General features: G+C 39.7%; 1 protein-coding gene across 14 annotated transcripts in view; it reads left to right on the top strand.

Annotated features, from left to right (window-relative positions):
- The window catches only part of scn1lab (sodium channel, voltage-gated, type I like, alpha b), a 54,034-nt gene that overhangs the window by 2,049 nt on the left and 37,875 nt on the right, over positions 1-14,110 (top strand). For 11 of the 14 annotated variants that reach the window (XM_034309775.2, XM_034309757.2, XM_053229942.1 and 8 more), the window contains exon 1: positions 3,954-4,212. The exons of 1 other annotated variant lie outside the window; for it this stretch is intronic. The gene's annotated coding sequence lies outside the window, so the exon portion shown is untranslated. Of the gene's footprint in view, positions 1-3,953; positions 4,482-4,578; positions 5,632-14,110 lie in introns of those variants that run through there. 2 more of the 14 variants (XM_026933459.3, XM_026933457.3) reach the window with 2 other exon arrangements.

The following is a 14,110-nucleotide window of genomic DNA, read 5'->3' as shown; positions in this document are numbered from 1 at the left end:
CACCCAGTTGCAGAAAAATAGTCTATAAACAGCATAAACTAATGAATTCAGTGAAGCTAACAATGTAATAAAAAGCCTTCATGAGATATGCTGACATGTTGATATGTTTACTGTTACATAAACTCAGAATATGACATTTTTATTCATTTTTACGTGTTTAGTTATCACACATTTCAGGGTATGTTAAATGTTTTTGTTTGAGAGAAAAGTAATTCTGCTTGACTTGTGCAAACATTAATACATTAATAATAATAATAATAATAATAATAATAATAATATTTAAACTCGTCCAGATGGTGGGGTGAATCAATTGCGCTCGGCTCACTGCTCGGTTCACTGCTCGGTTCACTGAATCCCCGGTAAGCACGACCGCCTGGCGGCTGAAACGCTTAAGCAGAGCGCGCGGAATGTCAAAACCGAGCCGATGCGTCATGCGTCAAGAGGAGCTCGCGGCGGCTCGAGCTCTTGGGCGAAGTGATCTCTGTAATGCAGTAATGAGCTGCTTTTTTTTTTTTTTTTTAAAGTAAAGAGGACAATTGCAAATAAACTCCTTGGTGCTGCATGACTGAACATTGCACACCGAGTCGCAGAGATACATAATAATAATAATAATAATAATAATAATAATAATAATAATAATAATAATAAAAAGCACTCCACATATTTTGTATAGTAGTTTGTGGTTTTGTGGCCGTCTGCCTGCTGAGTACACGGAGTTCCAGGATGGAGGGATGAGCACGTGTGTTGCCAGATTGAGCGTTTTACTACCTGGTTGTCCTTGTAGGTGAAGTGCAGGAATCCATTTGCTTCGACTTGTGGACAAAATGATATATAGAGGCACATCTGAACATTACAAATGCTTAAAATAATCTATATATTATGAAAAGTTTAATATTAATTCATTTTTATTAACCACTTCATCCTGGTCATAGTGGATCTCGAGATTGTCCTGGGAATCCTTGGCACAAGATGTGGGAGTGCATCCTATACGCATGTATTCGTATACTGCACACAGAGTAACCTGAGCTCAGGATTGACCCGGGACTCTGGAGCTGTGAGGCAGCAACTGTCACCATGCATCCCAGAATACATATATCTTCAACAGCATCCAAAATTTGCATCCTCGCTTCATTTCTAACGTAAAAGAGTGATGCAGCGGCGCTTTAGTCCTTTAGTCTGTCCAGCTCTCTCTCCTCCTCATCTGTACTCTCTGCTCAGACAGATCAGCTTCCAAAGCTTCGACTTTCATCTTAATACCACCTTCAACGCCATCTCACTTGTCATCTCGGAGATTGATAGCTACCTGTGGAGAGTCTGGACCATAACTCAGCATAACTATGTTGTATTATAGCTGCAATACATTCTGGAAATCCGACTTTGAGGAGCGCATCAACATCTCCACCACTTCTACACTGGATTTCTCATTAATATGACATCGAACGTTGCTGAAAAATGGTGAGTGAGAAAAGAAGCTCGTGCTCTTTCCTTTTTTCAGTGAGAACAGCAAAACCTGAGCAGTATTCTTTATGTTTTAAGATTGTTGAAATGTTTTTCTTCTGTTGAATGCCATTGTAACTGTGCTAGCAATAACAATGTCCCTCTGTGATATCAGCACCTAAACAGCACCTAAACTAACAAATTAGCACCAGAATCAATAAACACATCAAATCATCAAATCCTTCAGTATACACATATTTAAGGAAAACATATGTAGTGTTTTCCTTTAGCATTAACCAAATGTGTAAAAAATTCAATCCATACTATTAGGTTTAGTTAGTTATCTCCATAACTAGCAAGCGTATTTAGTGTTTTTTTTTAATCTACCAACTAAAAACCATTAAAGCAATCTAGCAACAGTGCACAAAGCATCAGCAGCAGGTCTGGGAAATTGTTATTTCTGGAAATTCTGTAGTTCATCACTGTGATCAGCAGAGGGTGTTCTTCTCCTTCAGGTGGTACAGTATGGTGCTGGTTCCCAACCCTGGTCCTGGAGAACCTCGTGTCATGCGCATGTTGGTGTTTTTCCTGCTCTAACACACAAACCTCAACTCAGGAAGGCTGATAATGAGCTGAGTACTTGAAGCAGAGCAGGAAAACACTAACATGTACAGGATCAAGGAGGTGAACCTGTGCAGTAGGATGCAAAACACCAGATGTGATGTACTATTTTGACATGCGGCTTGTTAGGATTGGGTTAAACTACATCACGTAGTCTGTGTTTATGGATATGTGACAGCATGGCGCTCATTAAGAGTGAATCAGGATATGGGTCATCACTGTTAAGGTAATATGATGAATAGCAAGAACATGAAGATTACAAAATAGGGATGCGTCATTAATAAAAATATAAAACTCCAGCCTAATGGGAATGTAGTGTCAGTAGGGTTAATTAGAGAACGGGGGAAATATGTCTCACGGTATTAATGATGCAATTAAGATGCAGATTATTGGCATAGTTTACACATAACTAGAGCAATCAGATCCATTTTTATCTCATGATAATAAGTGTTGATAATAATCATGATGTAATACAGTTTCACACAGATGCTTTCATTTCGAAGTTGTAGAAGAAGAAGAAGAAGAAGCAGCAGCCTATATTTATCACATATACATTACAGCACAGTGAAATTCTTTTCTTCACATATCCCGGCTTGTTAGGAAGCTGAGGTCAGAGTGCAGGGTCAGCCATGATACAGTGGCCCTGGAGCAGAGAGGGTTAAGGGCCTTGCTCAAGGGCCCAACAGTGGCAGCTTGGAAGTGCTGGGGCTTGAACCCCTGACCTTCTGATCAGCAACCCAGAGCCGTAACCACTATGTCCCATGGCCCCTATGTAAAATGTCTACCACTAGTCAAGGCAGCCAAGATGAACTTATATTTGATCATTAAAGCAAAAGGTGCTTATTTTGTGAGTTTAAAGGCTTAACTCCAGGCTATAATGGTTCCTTATCAGAAAGGAGTCAGATAATTGCCAAACAACAAATACTTAAAGGAAAACTCCTCCCTGAAACACATGACATATATTTATATTGAAATATTTGTCATGTGTTTAATGATTCTGGTGGTGATTTGTTATTAGATGCTATATTTCAGTTATTCCTGTGAGAAGTTAGCAGTTGTGTCCTCCACTGATGTCACGGGCAGACACTGTTATTGCTAGCGCAGTTACAATGGTGTTCAATAGGCGAAAAAATAAACAAATCTCAAACAGAAGGGATGATGGCCAGGTTTTGCTGAGAGTTCCTATGAACAAGAGCTTCCTTTCATCACAGTGATCTTCACCTTCATGTTACTGAGAGTTGGACTCACAGTTTTGGAATGCAATGCAGCTAAAATATAACGCGGTTACGTCAAAGACGGATCTACGAGATGACGAGTGTGATGTAGATGATGGCGGTGTTGGTATGAAAATCAAAACTTTGGAAGCTGATCTGTTTCGAGGAGGTGAGAGAACTGGACTGACTAAAGCACTAAAGCGCCGCTGCATCGCTCGCTTTAGGTAGAGATGAAGCGAGGGCTAAATCCCACTGGCTGCACTATCAGCAGGTGGTCAAACAGCATTGTGGGTAAAACAGTGAAAATAGACTAACATGCTGATGAAATTTATGATAAATTTTATGACAAAATAAAGCTTGGACACTATTGAAGGTCACGTGAAGTTTCCTTTTCCAGTTGTACTTAGCCAGTTATGACACACTCCTTATACACAGTTTAATCCGTGTGTAGGCCTTGACTGCGTAAAATGCATGTGTGTGTGTGTGTGTGTATGTTAAAGAAAATCATTTGCTATTGTTTCTATTGAACAGCTGAACATGTCCATCATGCAGATAATAGCAAGACACGTCCACGTCCCTGGTTATGTCATCCAGCATCTGCCCCGAGTTGCACGCGCGGGTGGGGTCGAGAGAGAGAGAGAGAGAGAGAGGAGGAGGTTTTAAGGTACACCGGTGCACGCGCGCATAGCAGCCCGTGCCACAACCGGAAGCGCCTATAGGCGACACATGGCATGACGAATAACGGGCGAGAGAGCAGTTTTCACAGGATAAGCCTCCTAAAGCGCGCCTGTTCTCCATCAGACCATCACATCACGTGTGAAGAAGCTCTGATTTTATGCGTACGGAAGAAAAAATCCTCCCTGGATCATAAATTAATCAATAACTGAAATAAATAAATCAGAGGAAGGGAATCTGCAGTCACACAGCGGGCTTCGCCATGGTGAGTGTTGGCTAAACAGATCAATGCAGAAACGTCTAGAAAAAAAAGGCTGCTGGAGAAATGACATGATGTGTACAGAATCAGGGATGAGAAGGTCTAGGTTTCTTTCTCTCCAGAAAATATTAGGATGAATAATAAGCCCAGAAAAACTGATCAGTCGACTAGAGTGATTAATGAGTGTGTTCAGGTTAAACACACTGCACACAGCCTGCTTGGGTTTGCGTTTGGAGCTCGGAATGCTTTTTATTCATCACTGGAATCCATCCAAGGTCTGTTTCTTCTTCTTCTTCTTAATATTATTATTATTATTATTATTATTATTATTATTATTATTATTATTATTATTTTATATTGTGTTTCTATTCATATGATAGTTGCCTTGGCGCTGTTTGGTATATGGAGGGTTCAAGGCTCTGTTTATGCTAGGATGATCTGATCTAATCTAATCACTTCTGATCTGATTTATTCTCTTTATTTTAAACAAACAAATATCTGTGTCGTATTGTCGGATTGCGCCGATGGTAAATAAAAGGCTCTCTGGACACAGGATCCTGTGCACACTATTCTCTCTATTTTGCTTTTTTTGGGTGGGGGGTGGAGATAATCAGCGTTATGACTGGTGTGTGTGTGTGTGTGTGTGTGTGTGGATTGTCATCAACATATAGTGATAGGTATATGATAACGCTGAGATAAAGGATAGTGATTTGTTATTACATAAGAATTTCTAGGCCTAAATCCTATCTATTGATGAGGAGTGTCATTGAAAAGGGGCGCAAGCGCGCGCGACCCCCCTCCTCTCTCTCTCTCTCTCTCTCTCTTTCTCTCGCTCGTCTCTCTCATCTCCACACCCACCTCTCGACTGGGGGAAAGAAAATCGAGAAAACAGGAAAGTCTAAAAGCAAATAGTGCACGCGCCAAGCAAAATCGTTCACTTCAAATCAGATCCGCGTCATTCCGACTGATTCAGGAGCCTTTTTATATATTTATATTTTTTTATTTTTTAATGCACAGCCTCCCCCCCCCCAAAAGCAAGAAGGCACGCCCAGAGACGTTTTCGTTGTCGCCTAGACACCGTTTAACCCTTTCCTGTTCGACTGCTTACATCAATCTCGGTCTCGCGCTCGATCCCGAAGTGTCGCGAAGCTTGGGGCGCGAGCGAGCGGCGGATGGTTTCCGACCGAAGATGCTGTTTGCAGAAGAGGAAAACCTGTGACGCGCACGCGTGCGCGCGCGTGTGTATGTGTGCGGAGGAAACGGACTCCTGGTAAAAATAGAAAAAAAAGAAAAGAAAAAAAAAGAAGCGAGGGAACAAAATTATAGGCTTTTTTTCTCCTCCTGCGCGGTGGAAATGAACAGAGACGTCAACATGGCGACAGCAGCTGCGCTCGTGCGCTCCGACACGAAGCCGTGGCACTGAAGGTAGGGCCTTACCTGCCTCCTAAACACACACACACACACACACACGAGAGAGAGAGAGAGAGAGAGAGAGAGAAGGATGCTGTTCGCTTTTAACGTGTCAGGTTAACAGAGGGAGAGACCGGATGTGCCGATGAGACGCACGCGCGCTTAGGTGACCTTGTCCAGCATCCTTATTGACGACGGATTTTTCGGCATCGATCAGCTACACTCCCGACTTGCTGATGATAAAAGTGTAGATTTGAGACTGTAAACACGTCACTGCTTTGTATATTTCTGACCTCAAACACACCCTGTGCCTTTTTCTGCATCCCACTTTCTGTATCCTACTTGTTGATGAAAGCAGGCGCTGCTCGATGTATCATGTCAGTATGATCTCCGCATTTCAGCTGAGACTCTTCCACTTATTCTCTAAAAACGCCATTATCACTGAGCTGCGTTACTGAGCTGCGTTAATAGCGACCTTTAGACTTCATCACGCGCTCCCGGGAACCATAGGCGACGTTTAAAGGGTGTGTGTGTGAGTGTGAGTGTGTGTGTGTTATAATACACACCTCTTATCTTTTTATTATCCGTGGCAAACAAACTGTGTCTGCCGTGCAAGCGCGCGTCACGTGGCGTTAACGTTAACGGCGGCCTGCCGGAGAAAGCGCGTGCACCTGCGTTTCAGCACCGCGGACAGCCGCCGTTTTGACGTTTGAACTGCACTCGGTTGAGATTAGGAGGGTGTGTGTGCGCGTGTGTGTGTGCGTGAGTGTGTGTGTGTTATAATACACACCTCTTATTCGATTTCAATTTCGATTTCAAAGCGTCGCGGTGCGATTAGATATGGATTTTCATGTGCACGTGTGTATAAATCATGCAAAATAACAAAAAGAGTGCTTCCATTAACACACTAAGTGAAAAATGTCACGTTATATGTGTATACACACACACACACACACACACACACACACATATATATATATATATATATATATATATATATATATATATATATATATATGTGTGTGTGTGTGTGTGTGTGTGTGTGTGTATACATATAACATTTGGATGTTTAAGGGGTAAAAGCTTGGCTAAACACTCAAAGGTTTAGAGCTTTAAGGGCTACTCCACGAGAGAGAAGCAGAAAAAACACTTCTGGATCTATCCTGTCTTTCTACATTTCATGGTATGTTTTTTAGTAGATAAATTGCAAAATAAGCTTACATTTCCTTATTTTCCATTCAAAAAGCAGACGTGATCTTGTCAGGGAAATTCTCTTTTGTATGATTCTACATAGAACCTTCAAGGGCTCCTTTAGAGAGACAAGCCGAAGAACGCTTAAGGCTCCTAGATTTGAAGATAAATTGCAAAATAGGGCTCTGCTTTCTTATTTTCCATCCAAGAACCATAAGGAATCTTTGACACAACGCTAAAACGCCCTGTTTTTGGGTTCTACATAGAACCTTTAAGAGTTCTCCAGACTACAAGATCCCTTAAGAGTCTAGCATCTTTTCAAATCTATTACCTGCCAGAATTATTAGGCAGAGATATAAATCAGGGAAAGTAAGTCAGGAAGCGCCGCTGCCTCACAGCTCCAGGGTCTCTGGTTTGATCCTGAGCTCTGTGTCTGTGGTCTTGTATCCGTGTCCGTGCGGTTTTTCTCTGGGTTCTCTAGTTTCCTCCCACCTCCTGATAGGACTGTCCATGCTAAATTATCCCTAGGTGTGAGTAATTTGTGTGTGGATTCACTATCCGGGGTGAATTTTTCCTGGGATTGGCTCCGGATCCACCGTGACCCTGACCGGGATAAAGCACTAACTGCTATAAATATAACCATAATTTAAAATGCTAAATATTATAAATGTTATATAATTAGTGATGCACTCATATGGCAGTGCTGGATCCATGTTAAAACAACATTCAAAAGCAAAAACCCACATTGGAATGTTTCCTATACTCTTTGGCCAAATGACCCTTGTGTCGCTTCATGTTCCAAAAGGCATTTGTATAAATTCATGTAATTTATAGTATAATATAGTATAAAGTATAGTTTAGCAAAGTATATAATAAAGAGGATGGGATCCCTATGCCTGGTTCCTCTCAAGGTTTCTTCCTCATGTCTTCTCAGGGAGTTTTTCCTCACCGCTGTCTCTTCTGGCTTGTTCATTAGGGTTGAAATCTACATCCGGATTTCTGTAAAGCTGCTTTGTGATGATGTGTACTGTTAAAAGTGCTGTATAAAAAAATTGACTTGAAAAGAAATGAAGGTTGGAGTTAGAAGAGGGATTGTTCGTTTGAATTTGTAGGAATTTCTAATGAGATCAGGTTGCATGGGGGAAAATTTGAGTTCTACCACAGCGACTAGGTGGATGTGTGTTACAATTGTGTCTGCAAATTACATTTACGTGCTGGAGGAGCGTAACAGTCTCGCTCTCAGACTGTTAGAAAAGCAAAAACAGGCATTTTACTCACATTGAGTCAAAATTGACTCTGGTATTGGACTCCATCTTCTCAGTGCAGACAGTTTTAATATTTCCTAGTACACATGCCCACGCCTACACATACACCCACATCCAGACAGACACATGCGCACACACACACACACACACACGCACACACACACACACACACACACATGCTCAGATTTGCAGTACTGTGTAAATATAAGATTACCCGAGAAAGTTATGTTTAAAGCTGGCAGAAAGTGTTGCTCATTAAAAAAAAATCAGTATTGTATGCCACATTATTGCATGTGAAGTTGTTTAAGATAACGTCTGTTCTGCTGTAATGGTTCCCCTGTTTTTAAAAAGGTTCCCCTTGGGTTCTTTGGATAATTAAGGGATCTAAGCTTCCTAAATGGGGCTAACAGGGAAACACTCCACTGTAGGTTCTACTTAGAACATTCAAGTGCTCCTTCCAACACTTAACCTTTTTCTTTTCCATAAGAGTGAGCAGATCATTTGAACCTTCTTGCTATGTTTTTTTCTTTGTAGCTTAATTGTAAAAAAAAAAAAAAAAAAAAAAAAAAATTCTGTTCAAAGACTATAATGGATCTTTGAAGGGCTAACTCTCTGTTGCATGGTTCTATGTAGAACCTTTAGTAATTCCCCAGATGAACAAATCGAAGAATCATTAAGAGAAATCTCAGACAGAGATATAAATCAGTGGCATAAATAACCATAATTTAAGATGCTAAATGATTTGTTTTGCTAGAAGACAAAATTAGGGATGATCCAGGAACGCTGATATGCTGATATCTGCTGTTTGTTCCACACATATTTAGCAATTTCTGCTGTTGATTGGGAAATACACACATTCATCCTAGTAATGCTTGTGTTTCTTGATTTGTAATTAACAAGTATAATTAAATTAAAAACAATTAAGAATATATCTAATTGTCCTTTGGTATAAATACCAAAAGTTCTTGCACTTCTGCAATACAATAAATGCTTCATTTTTGCCTCGGTTTATAATTATTGGTCAAATCTACAGTTATGTATCAGTCCAATGCATATAATTTTTTTTTTTCAAAAATTATCAGCCATACTGATCTTCTTCTTATTATTATTATTACTGTGAATGCCCAGTCAAAATCCTCCTACTTATAGCCCATAATTTTGTGTAATATTTACCAGAGGAGGAATAACAGATCTCGACTAATCACAGATTTTCGTCTAGAGTCCTCCAATCTGAAATTCAGCACTATGAATTGGTGCTCAGCGATATTATGATATAACATTGATATTGTAATGTCAATATACAAAAAGTATTTTTTATGTTTTAAAACCCAGTTGATTTTTAAACTGTAATATGTTAAATGTTTTTTTAGGGTTTTTTTAGGGTTTTTTTTTTTTTTGGTTCTCGCCTGTTCCGGTTTAGAGATGGCTTGATACTACTTTTTCTTTTCCAATACTGATACTGAAACTGAAACCTTGAGTATCAGTTGATATCAATACCCATCTGATATTTTTCTTTAAAAACTACTAGGCTTTAAAATGATTGAAGCATTTCACTTAAAAAATACAGCAAAAATACTTAGCTAAAAAAAAACCAAAATGCAGTTTTGTTTATTCAGTTAAACTCTCACACAAAAACTTACATTGCAAATATGATGAATTTAATAAAGTATAAAGTATAAATACAGTAAAAATCAATCCTAACAAAAAAAATTAAAATTGTGAAACGTTAAAGGTTAAATGTGAGGTAATACAAATTATTATGAACTGTATCATCAACATGGTCAAGTATTGTGATGTATTGTTCCTAACAACACTTTAGGGGAAAAAAAGGCTCCTCATGGGTTCTCTGAATGTTGAAGGGTTCTCAGCTTGCTAAAGGGGCTCCGCTATTCTGTATTCCTGTACCCTAAAGAAAGATTTTGTTGATGAAAATGAACTCAGGGAAGGAGCAAGGATTCAGGAAGCCATTGATTGCATTGTGCAATTGAATTTAATGCAATAAATTGTCTTTTGAGTATGTAAAGTAAGAAATGAAACATAGGCTTGAATATTTAGTTTTCATTCAATAAAATTAGTAGAGTAGTTGTAGTTTTTTTGCCTAAATGACTACAGTAGAATAATTATGCATTTTCAGCCTCAATAGCAAATTCACTAATAACTATTTCAATAGCTTAATTCGTTTACTGAAAATGTAAGCACAAATAACCCCATTTCCTCAATTGCCATCTGACTAATTTGCTGTTTTACAATCCAGAATCTATCCGTTAAAGAAGGAAAGACGCAGCAGCAAAGACGCCCACATCAGTGATAAAACAGAAATGCAAACTGAAACATAGTTTTTGGTATTCCCTGACGTCTCTCTCTCTAAGAGGTGTGTTCAGGCCACGGGGAGACGATGTGCAGAGACGTGGCGCTCTGCGTAATGGCTCTCCCGAGGTTTGTCTCAGGGTGGGGGGTTGGAGGCTATAAAGCTGGTGTGTGACCGAGTTGTTTGTGACTGCGCTCTCAAAAGGGAACACGCTTCACCGTCTGGGCGGCACTGAGGCGCTGTAGTGGGAGAGACGAGAGGACAAGAAGGCAAACATACAAACACACACGCTGTATGTTCTGTATCTGCTGTGTTAGTATTAGATGCCAGCATTGTTCTGCTGTGCTGTGAAGTGGGATCTGGCGGATCTGTGAGTCAGAGATGTCCCAAGAGTGACGTAGATCACAGACATTTACGTTCGTCTGCTGGTGCTGCGTGATCACAGACAAATACCAAACATTATGCAGCTGGACACAACCTTATAAAAATGGCATTTTTGTGAAAGTAGTCTAGCGTTGCTGATCTTAAATTGTGCAGTGGATGGGGATTATTTCACGAAAAATGTGACTTAATATTGCAGCATATAAGGAGATGATGATAAGTAAGGAATAAAACACTTGAGGCTGTGCTGTTATAGGAAAAGAATCAATAGTGCGATGGTGTGATGAAGTGGAGTTACTGTTACAATGCCAAAGTTGATTATTTTCCTATAATGGCACATCCAGAAGTGTTTTATTCCTCTTACACCACAGCAGTTTGCCAACGCTAACAATCCTTTATTTATTATTATAATACAACAGTAAGTTCCAGTCCACTAATTTTATTTGTGAGGCGTTCCAAGAGTGCTTATATTATCCTGGGACGTTTCATTGTGTATATCACTCTGCCACGTAAAATTTAAATTCTAGCCACAATCCCACTGAAACTGTTACTACAGTAGTGTTAGCGACATCATCAGCGGACATGGAAAACGACGCATTTTTCAGGAATATAACTTCCGACTTAAAATATGAAAGCTTGTCTAATGAAGATGAAAAAGGAAGAAGGGAAGCCGATTTGACCGGATGCACCTTCAGTGGGAAGGTACAAATCAACGTGAGCTAGCTAATCAGCTAGCCGATGGGCTCTCAATGAGCGCCGCTTCTTCGGGATCTATTTCCATTTGCGGAGCAAAAATAAACATTATTTGGCCATATTGTGTGTGATATGTCAGTTACTCGAATTTAATTTCTTATTTAGAAAACTGTCGTATAAAAGTAATATTGCACTCGCAATCATGCGGTTATACTGAATATCACATGATAACCTCCAGCACTCGTGCCTACAGCTGAATCATAGCCGTGCAGATATTCAGTATAACTGCAATCCTGTTCATTTAAGCAACATTGCTTGAGCGACACATCATGCTTTTTTTTTTTTATCAGTTTGTAGCTACATTTAATGTTTGGGATCATCCATGAAACAAGTGTCACTTATTATACTGTTTTATCATCTATAAACTGTTGTTCCTTCACCAGCCTCACTTGTTTTCTCTCTCTTGAAGTGAATGAGACAAAAAAAAATGCAGTTTGTCATGTAACAAAGAAACCGGAAGCGCAAGACTTTTCTGAATGTTACGAAGCTCTGATACTGGAGATTTCTTGTCTTAAATGTTAAATAAACATCTCTCCACCACACAAGAACACGCACATTAATCTAAACATATGATTTGTAGCTGCACTACTGGCAGAGCGGCTGTTACAGAAAATTAATCAACACCTTCTGAACACTCAGATTAGAGAATTCACCAGCGCTTTGTTATAATTAATTATTAAAATCAATATGCACCACAGAATTGATTTATCACTGTGCTGTGGAGCCTTGACTGACATCGAATTGTGACCTTTCTATACACTGCCACACATAGTAAACATTAGAGTTTATGAGTGTGTGTTTTTGTCATTACAGAGAAACGGAAGCACTCGTGTGCCGTAAGTGTTCTGAGCAGTAAGACTAGAAGGACTTGGGTTTCCACCAGGGGCTGATCATTTGGGCGTGCCCATTTCATTATGTGTAATAAAAGGCCAAATGAGACTTTGTAAACCACATCACTCTTTAGAACGACTCCAGCACTCAATTATCCCAAGAATCTAGCAGTAATTTAGTGACTTTTCTTTCTGTCTGTCTCTCTCACTCTGTCTCTCTCATCTTTTATTTCTTCCTGCCTGCTTCTACATCCACACGCATTAATGCACTCTGTCTGCATCCTCTGAACATGAGACTGGACTCTCAATCACAACTGAATGTTTTTTTTGCATCATCATTCAGACCCTTTATCATTCCCAGACTTAAACGTACACACACATGCAAGCATACACTGTCATGACAAACGATCCTAGCGTGTCTTGTTGCGGAGAGGTTTTTTTTCGAGAACAATGTCTGTGAGGGTTCTAGAGATTTGCAGGCGATATGACAAGAGATGTTTCATCACCTTGTAATTTTGCTGACCTTGCTGTCTCAGTGGCCGCTGTGGATTCTCCCATAAATTCTTCATGTCTCATCCGGAGAGATGAGATTTGGAGAGGCTTGTCATGCGCGAGAAATCTGTGCCATTCTGTGAAAAATGTACGCTGTAAAAATGCTTTAAAACACGAGTGTGTTATTGACTTTTATTTAAGGACAACACATTTTGTGTTCTTGTTAACACAGCCGGTTTGTTATGTTATTCACACAGACACGATAACACGAATATCAGTGTTAGTGTCACATATGCTGTGTCCGTTTGGCCTCGATGCACCATAACAAGCCAGAAAACTAGATAACTAGACAAAAGTCAAAATGAAATCAAGATTAACCCAGTGATCGTTAGCATTGTGTGAAAGTTAAAGCATGCAGTGATTTTTTTTTTTTTGTTAAAAAGAAAACAAGATGATTACTGAGCTAGGGGAGAAGAAAATACTTCATAATTTGAAGGTCATGAGCTGCTGTGAGTCACCTGTCAATCCTGTAATAGCAATCGACAGTCAGCGCTGTGTCAGAGACGTCAGACAAAATTGGCAGGAAATCTGCACACATACGTCATAAGCCAGCTCAGATACGTCAAACATCATCACACTGTAACTTCACACACAAAAGATGTCTCACCACACTATGACAACTAGCCAATCAGAAGAGAGAGTTAGTGAAAGAGTCAGTATAAGAGTCAAGTATAAAAGAAGTAAAAATGATACTGGAGTGATGGAATTTTAGCATTTTTAGTAAGGCATGACAGTCAGATGATTTGTCCTTGTTGTGGACTTTGTATCTTTACCCGGTTGTAAAGTTGTTTTAGCTACAGAACTCATGATAGACGGTAGTGAAGGGAAGTGTTTGTGGGTTTCTGTGTATTTTTGTATCTCAAACTTGGCGGAGATCGAATCATCTGGAGCGTCTGCTCACCCTCAGTGTGTATATTTAGTTCTTTTTTGCTTTAACTAACGTGCTAACAGTATCTGGTTGGTGCCTAACGTTCTGGACAAGCTGGAGAAGAAAATACACATATTAGATAATAGAATCCATGTTGAACAATGATCAGGTAATAAAAATACACACATTGGAATTAAATAGACCTATTGTTTTTGTTCTCTAAGCTGTATTTTAGCTAGCTAGAGTTAGTTCTGTTGGCCTCAACAACGGTCTCTGTCCCCAAAACACCTTGCAATTATTAGCAAGGATTACTCGCAATCTGTCTATCATTTTGTGCTGCTTCTTC

The sequence above is a fragment of the Pangasianodon hypophthalmus genome, chromosome 2 (assembly GCF_027358585.1).
Source record: "Pangasianodon hypophthalmus isolate fPanHyp1 chromosome 2, fPanHyp1.pri, whole genome shotgun sequence".
Taxonomy (NCBI): Eukaryota; Metazoa; Chordata; class Actinopteri; order Siluriformes; family Pangasiidae; genus Pangasianodon; species Pangasianodon hypophthalmus.
This window is presented reverse-complemented; position numbering and strand designations above follow the sequence as displayed.